The following is a 13,392-nucleotide window of genomic DNA, read 5'->3' as shown; positions in this document are numbered from 1 at the left end:
TTAATGGCCCGTTATTCCGTTGGGCCGTTTCCAGCCCATTTATCTTTCGGCCTTCTCAGAGCCCATTTATTCTTGGGCTCATTTCCAGCATTCGTTTACTTACGGCCCATTACTGTCGTTTTCTGCTTGTGGGCCAAATTCAGCCCGTGGTTATAGTCGGCCCGTTTGTGGTCTGTTAATACGTTGGGCCGTTTTCATAGCGTCATCAAATTCGGCCTATTAATGTTGCCCGTTATGGTCGGCCCATGAACAGATGATTCCAACTCTAGCCCATTTACGGCCATAATGCGGCCTGTTTGGCCCATGTTTGGCCAATCGATCATACGACCCGCATAAGGCCCATTGATGATACGGCCCGCAGAAGGCCCATTGTTTCTACGCCCCATAGAAGGCCCATTGTTTCTACGGCCCGTAGAAGGCCCATTGTTTCTACGGCCCATAGAAGGCCCACTGTTTCTGTTGGGGAATGTTGCAGAAAATAAAAATTTTCCTACGGTTTCACCAAGATCAATCTATGAGTTCATCTAGCAACGAGAGAGAGGAGTGCATCTACATACCCTTGTAGATCGAGCGGAAGCGTTCAAGGGAACGGGGTTGAGGAAGTCGTACTCATCGTGATCCAAATCACCGGAGATCCTAGCGCCGAACGGACGACACCTCCGCGTTCAACACACGTACGGTCAGCGTGATGTCTCCTTCTTCTTGATCCAGCAAGGGGGAAGGAGAGGTCGATGAAGATCCAGCAGCACGACGGCGTGGTGGTGGATGCAGCAGGGATCCCGGCAGGGCTTCGCCAAGCGTCTGTGGGAGGGAGAGGTGTAGCAAGGGGGAAGGGAGGCGCCAAGTGCAAGGGTGCGGCTGCCCTCCCTCTCCCCACTTTATATAGGGACCCTTGGGGGGGGGGCGCCGGCCCTAGGAGATTGAATCTCCAAGGGGGGGCGGCGGCCAAGGGGGTGCCTTGCCCCCCAAGGCAAGTGGAGGCGCCCCCTCCCCTAGGGTTCCCAACCCTAGGCGCAGGGGGAGGGGGGCAATGGGGGGGGGGCGCACCAGCCCACCAGGGGCTGGTTCCCCTCCCACTTCAGCCCATGGGGCCCTCCGGGATGGGTGGCCCCACCCGGTGGACCCCCGGGACCCTTCCGGTGGTCCCAGTACAATACCGGTGACCCCCGAAACTTTCCCGATGGCCGAAACTGGACTTCCCATATATAATTCTTTACCTCCGGACCATTCCTGAACTCCTCGTGACGTTCGGGATCTCATCCGGGACTCCAAACGACTTTTGGTTTGCTGCATACTAATATCTCTACAACCCTAGCGTCACCGAACCTTAAGTGTGTAGACCCTACGGGTTCGGGAGACACGTAGACATGACCGAGACGGCTCTCCGGTCAATAACCAACAACGGGATCTGGATACCCATGTTGGCTCCTACATGCTCCTTGATGATCTTATCGGATGAACCACGATGTCGAGGATTCAAGCAATCCCGTATACAATTCCCTTTGTCAATCGGTATGTTACTTGCCCGAGATTCGATCGTTGGTATCCCAATACCTTGTTCAATCTCGTTACCGGCAAGTCACTTTACTCGTACCGTAATGCATGATCCCGTGACCAGACACTTGGTCACTTTGAGCTCATTATGATGATGCATTATCGAGTGGGCCTAGAGATACCTCTCCATCATACGGAGTGACAAATCCCAGTCTCGATCCATGTCAACCCAACAGATACTTTCGGAGATACCCGTAGTATACCTTTATAGTCACCCAGTTACGTTGTGACGTTTGGTACACCCAAAGCACACCTACGGTATCTGGAGTTACACGATCTCATGGTCTAAGGAAAAGATACTTGACATTGGAAAAGCTCTAGCAAACGAACTACACGATCTTGTGCTATGCTTAGGATTGGGTCTTGTCCATCACATCATTCACCTAATGATGTGATCCTGTTATCAATGACATCCAATGTCCATAGTCAGGAAACCATGACTATCTGTTGATCAATGGGCTAGTCAATTAGAGGCTCACTAGGGACATATTGTGGTCTATGTATTCACACATGTAATACGATTTCCGGATAACACAATTATAGCATGAATAGAAGAAAATTATCATGAACAAGGAAATATAATAATAATCCTTTTATTATTGCCTCTAGGGCATATTTACAACAGTCTCCCACTTGCACTAGAGTCAATAATCTAGTTACATTGTGATGAATCAAACACCCATAGAGTTCTGGTGTTGATCATGTTTTGCTCGCGGAAGAGGTTTAATCAACGGATCTGCGACATTCAGATTCGTATGTACTTTTCAAATATCTATGTCTCCATCTTGAACATTTTCACGAATGGAGTTGAAACGACGCTTGATGTGCCTGGTCTTCTTGTGAAACCTAGGCTCCTTGGCAAGGGCAATAGCTCCAGTGTTGTCACAGAAGAGAGTGATCGGCCCTGACGCATTGGGTATGACTCCTAGGTTGGTGATGGACTCCTTCATCCATATTGCTTCATGCGCTGCCTCTGAGGCTGCCATGTACTCCGCTTCACATGTAGATCCCGCCACGACGCTCTGCTTGCAACTGCACCAGCTTACTGCTCCACGATTCAGCATATACACGTATCCGGTTTGTGACTTAGAGTCATCCAGATCTGTGTCAAAGCTAGCGTCGACGTAACCCTTTACGACGAGCTCTTTGTCACCTCCATAGACGAGAAACATGTCCTTTGTCCTTTTCAGGTACTTCAGGATATTCTTGACCGCTGTCCAGTGTTCCTTGCCGGGATTACTTTGGTACCTTCCTACCAAACTTACGGCAAGGTTTACATCAGGTCTGGTACACAACATGGCATACATAATAGATCCTATGGCTGAGGCATAGGGGATGACACTCATCTCTTCCTTATCTTCTGCCATGGTCGGGCATTGAGCTGAGCTCAATCTCACACCTTGCAATACAGGCAAGAACCCTTTCTTGGACTGATCCATATTGAACTTCTTCAATATCTTATCAAGGTATGTGCTTTGTGAAAGACCTATGAGGCATCTCGATCTATCCCTATAGATCTTGATGCCTAATATCTAAGCAGCTTCTCCAAGGTCCTTCATTGAAAAACACTTATTCAAGTAGGCCTTAATGCTGTCCAAGAGTTCTATATCATTTCCCATCAAAAGTATGTCATCTACATATAATATGAGAAATGCTACAGCGCTCCCACTCACTTTCTTGTAAACGCATGCTTCTCCATAAGTCTGCATAAACCCAAACACTTTTATAATCTCATCAAAGCGAATGTTCCAACTCCGAGATGCTTGCACCAGCCCATAAATGGATCGCTGGAGCTTGCATACCTTGTCAGCATTCATAGGGTCGACAAAACCTTCCGGCTGCATCATATACAGTTCTTCCTTAAGATAGCCGTTAAGGAATGCCGTTTTGACGTCCATCTGCCATATCTCATAATCATAGTATGCGGCAATTGCTAACATGATTCGGACGGACTTCAGCTTCGCTACGGGAGAAAAAGTCTCATCGTAGTCAACCCCTTGAACTTGCCGATAACCCTTAGCGACAAGTCGAGCTTTATAGATGGTAACATTACCGTCCGCGTCCGTCTTCTTCCTAAAGATCCATTTGTTTTCTATCGCTCACCGATCATCGGGCAAGTCTGTCAAAGTCCATACTTTGTTTTCACACATGGATTCTATCTCGGATTGCATGGCTTCAAGCCATTTGTTGGAATCTGGGCCCGCCATCGCTTCTTCATAGTTCGAAGGTTCACCGTTGTCTAACAACATGATTTCCAGGACAGGGTTGCCATACCACTCTGGCGTGGAACGTGTCCTTGTGGACCTACGAAGTTCAGTAGCAACTTGATCCGAAGTACTTTGATCATCATCATTAATTTCCTCTCTAGTCGGTGCAGGCACCACAGGAACATTTTCCTGAGCTGCACTACTTTCCGGTTCAAGAGGTAGTACTTCATCGAGTTCTACTTTCCTCCCACTTACTCCTTTCGAGAGAAACTCTTTTTCCAGAAAGGATCCGTTCTTGGCAACAAAGATCTTGCCTTCGGATCTAAGGTAGAAGGTATACCCAATGGTTTCCTTAGGGTACCCTATGAAGACGCATTTTTCCGACTTGGGTTCGAGCTTTTCAGGTTGAAGTTTCTTGACATAAGCATCGCATCCCCAAACTTTTAGAAACGACAGCTTAGGTTTCTTCCCAAACCATAATTCATACGGTGTCGTCTCAACAGATTTAGACGGAGCCCTATTTAAAGTGAATGTAGTTGTCTCTAGAGCGTATCCCCAAAATGATAGCAGTAAATCGGTAAGAGACATCATAGATCACACCATATCCAATAGAGTGCGATTACGACGTTCGGACACACCGTTACGCTGAGGTGTTCCAGGCGGCGTGAGTTGTGAAACGATTCCACATTTTCTTAAGTGCGTACCAAATTCGTGACTTAAATATTCTCCTCCACGATCTGATCACAAGAACTTTATATTTCGGTCACGTTGATTCTCTACCTCATTCTGAAATTCCTTGAACTTTTCAAAGGTCTCAGACTTGTGTTTCATCAAGTAGACATACCCATATCTACTCAAGTCATCAGTGAGAGTGAGAACATAACGATATCCTCCACGAGCCTCAACGCTCATTGGACCGCACACATCAGTATATATGATTTCCAATAAGTTGGTTGCTCGCTCCATTGTTCCGGAGAACGGAGTCTTGGTCATTTTGCCCATGAGGCATGGCTCGCATGTGTCAAATGATTCATAATCGAGAGACTCTAAAAGTCCATCAGCTTGGAGCTTCTTCATGCTCTTGACACCAATGTGACCAAGACGGCAGTGCCACAAGTATGTGGGACTATCGTTATCAACTTTACATCTTTTGGTATTCACACTATGAATATGTGTAACATCACGTTCGAGATTCATTAAGAATAAACCATTGACCATCGGGGCATGACCATAAAACATATCTCTCATATAAATAGAACAACCATTATTTTCGGATTTAAATGAGTAACCATCTCGTATTAAACGAGATCTAGGTACAATGTTCATGCTCAAACTTGGCACTAAATAACAATTATTGAGGTTTAAAACTAATCCCGTGGGTAAATGTAGAGGTAGCGTGCTGACGGCGATCACATCGACCTTGGAACCATTCCCGACGCGCATCGTCACCTCGTCCTTCGCCAGTCTCCGCTTATTCCGCAGCTCCTACTTTGAGTTACAAATATGAGCAACGTCACTAGTATCAAATACCGAGGAGCTACTAGGAGCACTGGTAAGGTACACATCAATTACATGTATATCACATATACCTTTAGTGTTGCCGGCCTTCTTGTCCGCTAAGTATTTGGGGCAGTTCTGCTTCCAGTGACCCTTCCCTTTGCAATAAAAGCACTCAGTTTCAGGCTTGGGTCCATTCTTTGACTTCTTCCCGGCAACTGGCTTACCGGGCGCGGCAACATCCTTGCCGTCCTTCTTGAAGTTCTTCTTACCCTTGCCTTTCTTGAACTTGGTGGTTTTATTGACCATCAACACTTGATGTTCCTTTTTGATTTCTACCTTTGCTGACTTCAACATTGAAAATACTTCAGGAATAGTTTTCACCATCCCCTGCATATTGTAGTTCATCACAAAGCTCTTGTAGCTCAGTGGGAGCGACTAAAGGATTCTGTCAATGACTGCCTCATCCGGGAGGTTAATGTCCAGCTGGGACAGGCGGTTGTGCAACCCAGACATTTTGAGTATGTGCTCACTGACAGAACTATTTTCCTCCATCTTACAACTATAGAACTTGTCGGAGACTTCATATCTCTCGACCCGGGCATGAGCTTGGAAAACCATTTTCAGCTCCTCGAACATCTCATATGCTCCGTGTTGCTCAAAACGCTTTTGGAGCCCCGGTTCTAAGCTGTAAAGCATGCCGCACTGAACGAGGGAGTAATCATCAGCACGTGACTGCAAAGCGTTCATAACGTCTTGGTTCTCTGGGATGGGTGCTTCACCTAGCGGTCCTTCTAGGAAATATGCTTTCTTGGCAGCTATGAGGATGATCCTCACGTTCCGGACCCAGTCGGTATAGTTGCTACCATCATCTTTCAGCTTGGTTTTCTTTATGAATGCGTTGAAGTTCATGTTGACATGAGCGTTGGCCATTTGATCTACAAGACATTTTTGCAAAGATTTTAGACTAAGTTCATGATAATTAAGTTCATCTAATCAAATTATTTAATGAACTCCCACTCAGATTAGACATCCCTCTAGTCATCTAAGTGTTACATGATCCGAGTCGACTAGGCCGTGTCCGATCATCACGTGAGACGGACTAGTCATCATCATCGGTGAACATCTCGGTGAACATCTCCATGTTGGCCATTCCATACGACTCATGTTCGACCTTTCGGTCTCTGTATTCCGAGGCCATGTCTGTACATGCTAGGCTCGTCAAGTTAACCTAAGTGTTTTGCATGTGTAAATCTGTCTTACACCCGTTGTATGTGAATGTTAGAATCTATCACACCCGATCATCACGTGGTGCTTCGAAACAACGAACTGTCGTAACAGCGCACAGTTAGGGGGAACACTTTCTTGAAATTATTATGAGGGATCATCTTATTTACTACCGTCGTTCTAAGTAAACAAGATGCAAAAACATGATAAACATCACATGCAATCAAATAGTAGTGACATGATATGGCCAATATCATATAGCTCCTTTGGTCTCCATCTTCGGGGCTCCATGATCATCTTCGTCACCGGCATGACACCATGATCTCCATCATCATGATCTCCATCATCGTGTCTCCATGAAGTTGCTCGCCAACTATTACTTCTACTACTATGGCTAACGGTTTAGCAATAAAGTAAAGTAATTACATGGCGTAAAATCATTGACACGCAGGTCATACAATAATCAAGACAACTCCTATGGCTCATGCCGGTTGTCATACTCATCGACATGCAAGTCGTGATTCCTATTACAAGAACATGATCTCATACATCACAATATATCATTCATCATTCATCACAACTTTTGGCCATATCACATCACAATAGCAATTGCTGCAAAAACAAGTTAGACGTCCTCTAATTGTTGTTGCATCTTTTACGTGGCTGCAATAGGGTTCTAGCAAGAACGTTTTCTTACCTATGAAAAAGCCACACGTGATTTGTCAACTTCTATTTACCCTTCATAAGGACCCTTTTCATCGAATCCGCTCCAACTAAAGTGGGAGAGATAGACACCCGCTAGCCACCTTATGCAACTAGTGCATGTCAGTCGGTGGAACCTGTCTCACGTAAACGTACGTGTAAGGTCGGTCCAGGCTGCTTCATCCCACAATACCGCTGAAGCAAAATAAGACTAGTAGTGGCAAGAAAGTTGACAACATCTACGCCAACAACAGATTTGTGTTCTACTCGTGCAAAGAGAACTACGCATAGACCTAGCTCATGATGCCACTATTGGGGAACGTTGCAGAAAATAAAAAAATTCCTACTGTTTCACCAAGATCAATCTATGAGTTCATCTAGCAACGAGAGAGAGGAGTGCATCTACATACCCTTGTAGATCGAGCGGAAGCGTTCAATGGAACGGGGTTGAGGGAGTCGTACTCGTCGTGATCCAAATCACCGGAGATCCTAGCGCCGAACGGACGGCACCTCCGTGTTCAACACACGTACGGTCAGCATGATGTCTCCTTCTTCTTGATCCAGCAAGGGGGAAGGAGAGGTTGATGAAGATCCAGCAGCACGACAACGTGGTGGTGGATGCAGCAGGGATCCCGGCAGGGCTTCGCCAAGCGTCTGCGGGAGGGAGAGGTGTAGCAAGGGGGAAGGGAGGCGCCAAGTGCAAGGGTGCGGCTGCCCTCCCTCCCCCCTCTTTATATAGGGACCCTTGGGAGGGGGGGCGCCGGCCCTAGGAGATTGAATCTCCAAGGGGGGGGGGGCGGCCAAGGGGGTGCCTTGCCCCCCAAGGCAAGTGGAGGCGCCCCCTTCCCTAGGGTTCCCAACCCTAGGCGCAGGGGGGCAATGGGGGAGGGGGCGCACCAGCCCACCAGGGGCTGGTTCCCCTCCCACTTCAGCCCATGGGGCCCTCCGGGATGGATGGCCCCACCCGGTGGACCCTCGGGACCCTTCCGGTGGTCCCGGGACAATACCGGTGACCCCCGAAACTTTCCCGATGGCCGAAACTTGACTTCCCATATATAATTCTTTACCTCCGGACCATCCCAGAACTCCTCGTGACGTCCGGGATCTCATCCTGGACTCTGAACAACTTTCGGTTTTCTGCATACTAATATCTCTACAACCCTAGCGTCACCGAACCTTAAGTGTGTAGACCCTACGGGTTCGGGAGACACGTAGACATGACCGAGACGGCTCTCCGGTCAATAACCAACAGCGGAATCTGGATACCCATGTTGGCTCCTACATTCTCCTCGATGATCTCATCGGATGAACCACGATGTTGAGGATTCAAGCAACCCCGTATACAATTCCCTTTGTCAATCGGTATGTTACTTGCCCGAGAGTCGATCGTTGGTATCCCAATACCTCGTTCAATCTCGTTACCGGCAAGTCACTTTACTCGTACCGTAATGCATGATCCCGTGACCAGACACTTGGTCACTTTGAGCTCATTATGATGATGCATTACTGAGTGGGCCCAGAGATACCTCTTCGTCATACGGAGTGACGAATCCCAGTCTCGATCCGTGTCAACCCAACAGATACTGTTGGAGATACCCGTAGTATACCTTTATAGCCACCCAGTTACATTGTGACGTTTGGTACACCCAAAGCACTCCTACGGTATCCGGGAGTTACACGATCTCATGGTCTAAGGAAAAGATACTTGACATTGGAAAAGCTCTAGCAAACGAACTACACAATCTTGTGCTATGCTTAGGATTGGGTCTTGTCCATCACATCATTCACCTAATGATGTGATCCTGTTATCGATGACATCCAATGTCCATAGTCAGGAAACCATGACTATCTGTCGATCAACGGGCTAGTCAACTAGAGGCTCACTAGGGACATATTGTGGTCTATGTATTCACACATGTAATACGATTTCCGGATAACACAATTATAGCATGAATAAAAGACAATTATCATGAACAAGGAAATATAATAATAATCCTTTTATTATTGCCTCTAGGGCATATTTCCAACCGTTTCTACGGCCCGTAGGAGGCCTAGTGTCAGTACAGTAAATATTAGCCCATGGTTATTGTGGCCTAGTTTTAAAAAATAGGTTATTGCAGCCACTAGCAAACCATGGAAAAAGAACTGCAATGACTACAAGCAAACAAATAAACAAGACAAGGAAATATATAAGCAATCAACTAATGCTAGGCTATCACGGCTATTACACATATTACATCCACTGGGCATCAAAGTTCGCCACTAGTGCAAATATAGGGAACAAAGCAACATATCATATACACTGGTTGTCAAAGTTGGCGACCAGCACAAATAAACACCGCAGTAAAACAAATCCAGAACTGAAACCACTTCAGAAGATCTCAAGAAACAATATCCTGGGTATCCAAAATGCTGGCAAGATGCTTAGCAAGCTTATTAACTTTCTATTGTTTGGCACTTAAATCCTCCAACGCTTGCTGTTGCACCAGGAAATATGCATCTGAATTCTACAGGGACTTCCTCAGTCCTTCGGCTTCCTATCACATCACATCTGATCGATGTCTTTCAACTTGAAGTTGAGACTCAAGAAGACGAACTGATTCAGGCAGCGAGTTCGAAGAGCTTGTGCCAACAGTAGTGGCCAGTAACTTGAACACTACATCAAGACAGGACTTTTGGGTTCCCTCACTGCCGTCAAGATAGTTTTTATCAGCTTTCTTGGATACCAACAGGGATGTCTCACTATCTTGAACCTTATCTGCATTACTTCCTTTACCATTGGATAACGCGGTACTATTCTCCAATATTTTGTCCGCATTCTAAAAGATAAACAAGCAGACACATCACATGTTTACCATGTTGTATATGAAACTCATTTTGGTAAATGAGTTTAGTAGTAAAGTAGACACATCACAGGATAACAACATGAAACAAACATATATCTATGTACCATGGTCACTTTATGGTCTATATCATTCTAGTTTTTGTTGCCAAATCAAGATAGAGACACAGTTCAAATAATATTTGTTCAAGACAAAGCAGAATAGACAGAATATAAGTGTGGGAAAGTATAGAGCAATAACAACACTTGTAATGTGCATGACATGAGAACATAACTATTTATTCAATTGAAACTGAAATCAACATAGAGCAGGTTACAAGAGCAAACCAGTTAAAGAAACAAGTTTAAAACATACCTGTTGTGCCATTGGAGTTTCAATTCCATCCTTCAAATTTGAAAATGGTTGGTATGAGTAAATACAGTAATGCAAGGGCAAAGGAGTATGAACCATAGCTACAGAACCTGACCTGAGAACAAATCTTCTTCTCCTTTAAGCGTTGAGTTGGGATTCGGAGTGGTGGTCCTCGTGCTTTGGGCACTACAGTTCCCTTACTTACTGCTCGTGTTTGGGTGCTCTGTGGTGGAGATGATGCTGTGTCAACTGGAACTGGGTTACTATCTGCCGGGGTTGGGGTTAGAAGGGGTGTAGCTGGTTCTCTGTCCAACTAGGTAGGGGTACAATCTGTGAGAGTCTGGGTTATGTGTGGTGGATCTGATCCTTGGGCAAGTACAACCGTGGTTCTATCTGCATCAACTGGTAGCACTATCTTTTCTGAAGACCGTGTTGTTACTCCCTTAGATACTGCCATCACCCTCTCCAATTCAAATGGCTGATAAATAAGAAAAGTAATTGAAAGTATAGACATTGTATGATAGACAGGTGCAATGGATAGTGGGGAATAAAAGAGGGCATGAAATAATTCATATTTATGGTGTCTAACCAAACAGGATAACATGACACAATTTCACATATATGATGGCTAACTAAACAGGATAGCATAACACAATTTCACATTATGATGGCTAACTAAAAAAGATGGAAAGACATAGTTCAAAATATGAGACTATGTAAACATGATGACATGATTTAACTATATAATGTGTTTATAAATAGGTTGGCATGCCATAATTCACATACGTACATTCACGGATAGAATGCCATAATTCAAAATATGATGACTGTAAACACTAAACATGATGAGATGATATAACTATATGATGTCTTTATTAAATGGGTTGCCATGCCATAATTCAGATAGATGATGTGTATGTACTATGTAAACATGATGGCATGATATAATTCAAATATATGATTTATATAGTAAGCAAGTAAGTAGATGACAATCCATATATGATGTAAAAACTAAGCAATGCAAGACAACATGCATGACATGGGTAATATAACCCTACCAAGTTTGAGCATAGACCTCAGGGGGGAGATAGGACTGGTCATCAGTCTCTGAATCCTCCTCTGAGGAGCTCTCTGTAACTAGCAAGATGTCTGCTTCAGCAGGTAGCATTGTCTGCTCTGAATACCTTGTTTTCACTCCAGATACTTCCATCACCGCTTCAAATGGCTGATGCACAGGAAGAGTAGTTGAATATACAAACGTTGTCAACAAATGAACACGTAATACAAAAAAATGATAGCATGATATAATTTACATACATGATGATTGGCTAAACAGCATGGCATTGCATAATTCACATATATAATGCCTTTGTAACAAGATAGCATTGTATAATTCACATATATAATGTCTTGCAACAAGATGGCAATGCATAATTCACATATATGGTAATTAGACATTGAACAGGTGGCATTCACACAAAGCATGTCTAAACTAATCAAATGACATAGCAATCCGAGACACCATACGCATGATATGAGCAACATAACCCTGCCAAGTTAGAGCATACACCTCGGGGGGGGGGGGGATAGGACTGGTCATCTGTCTCTGAATCCTCCTCTGAGGAGCTATCCATAACCAGCGAGATATGTGCTTCGTCAGATAGCATAGTCTGCTCTGAAGACCTTGTTTTCACTCCAGAATTTGCCATCACCGTGTCAAATGGCTGATGCATACGAAGAGCAGTTGAATGTACTAACATTGTTGATAAATATAATATGTAACGAAAAAAGGATGTCCTGATATAATTTACATATAAGATGACTGGCTAAGCAGGATGACATTGCAAAATTCACATATATGATGCCTGGCTAAACAAGATGGCGTTGCATAATTCACATAAACGATGAATAAACTAAACAGATGGCATTCACACAAAGGATGTCTAAACTAAGCAGATGACATATTTGATGTATAAAGTAACCACTGCAAGACACCATATGCATGATATAACCAACATCAGCATGCAAGTTAGAGCGAAGACCTCAGGGGGTAAATAGGAATTGTCTTCTCCTTCTGAATCCCCCTCGGAACAGATATCTTCCTCTCGATTACAATCCGAAATGCGTGGAGGGGGCTGCCTTTGCGCCTACCATGGAGCGACGTCTGCATGAAATTTTATTGCTACGCAAGGCTCGTCTCTTTTGCTCTACATGTTCAGTTCCATTGTTTACAATAACTGTCATGCATAGGAATAAAACATAGTGAGATTATGTAAGGAGTGCATGCAGAAATCCAGAGTGATGGTAGCAACCTGTGGATAGACCCAAAACCAATAATAGCAGGCAGATAATGGCTTCAGTTAAAAAATACAGATAATGGCTTCTTTACTGTTTGTTTCCCACCCAACATGAAACTCATAGTAGACACCGGGGATTAACCAGATAGTAGATAGATACTATTGATTGCGGCCCCGATATGTACCCCACAACCATTTAAAAACTCAAGTTTGACCATTAGTTTGGAGCTGACTCAGAGTCTAATCGGTGAACAGGACGATAAAGTAGCATGTAATATTAAGCGATGCATAACGTAAGCAGACACGAAAGAGTGCGATGCGGACCCGTGTAGTCCTCGAGGTCATCTGCTCGGTTGATGATGGTAATGCAGTTTTCATGGCTGCCGGCGGCGGGGAAGAAGATCTGAGGGGGCGAAAGACAGTCTGGAGGCCGGATCCCTGCTGTGCTGGACCCTTCTATCATTGGAGCAGCTAAGCTGGGGTGGACGACGGCGCAGCAGGAGCGGGACAAACCACGCAAGGTTTTCTTTGGCAACTATCTGTAAGAGAAGTAATTTTGTAAGGGCTCGTTTGAGTTGGAGGATTCCAACAATGCAGGGATAGGAAATAGATAGGATTAGGATAGGAATGCACGTGCAAAACAAAGAATTTAAAAACACATGATTTCTACCAATCTGGGTGTTTGATTCACAACAATTGGAAGATCACAGGATG

The sequence above is a fragment of the Triticum aestivum genome, chromosome 1B, assembly GCF_018294505.1.
Source record: "Triticum aestivum cultivar Chinese Spring chromosome 1B, IWGSC CS RefSeq v2.1, whole genome shotgun sequence".
In the NCBI taxonomy this organism is placed as follows: Eukaryota; Viridiplantae; Streptophyta; class Magnoliopsida; order Poales; family Poaceae; genus Triticum; species Triticum aestivum.
Note: the sequence above shows the minus strand (reverse complement) of the source record.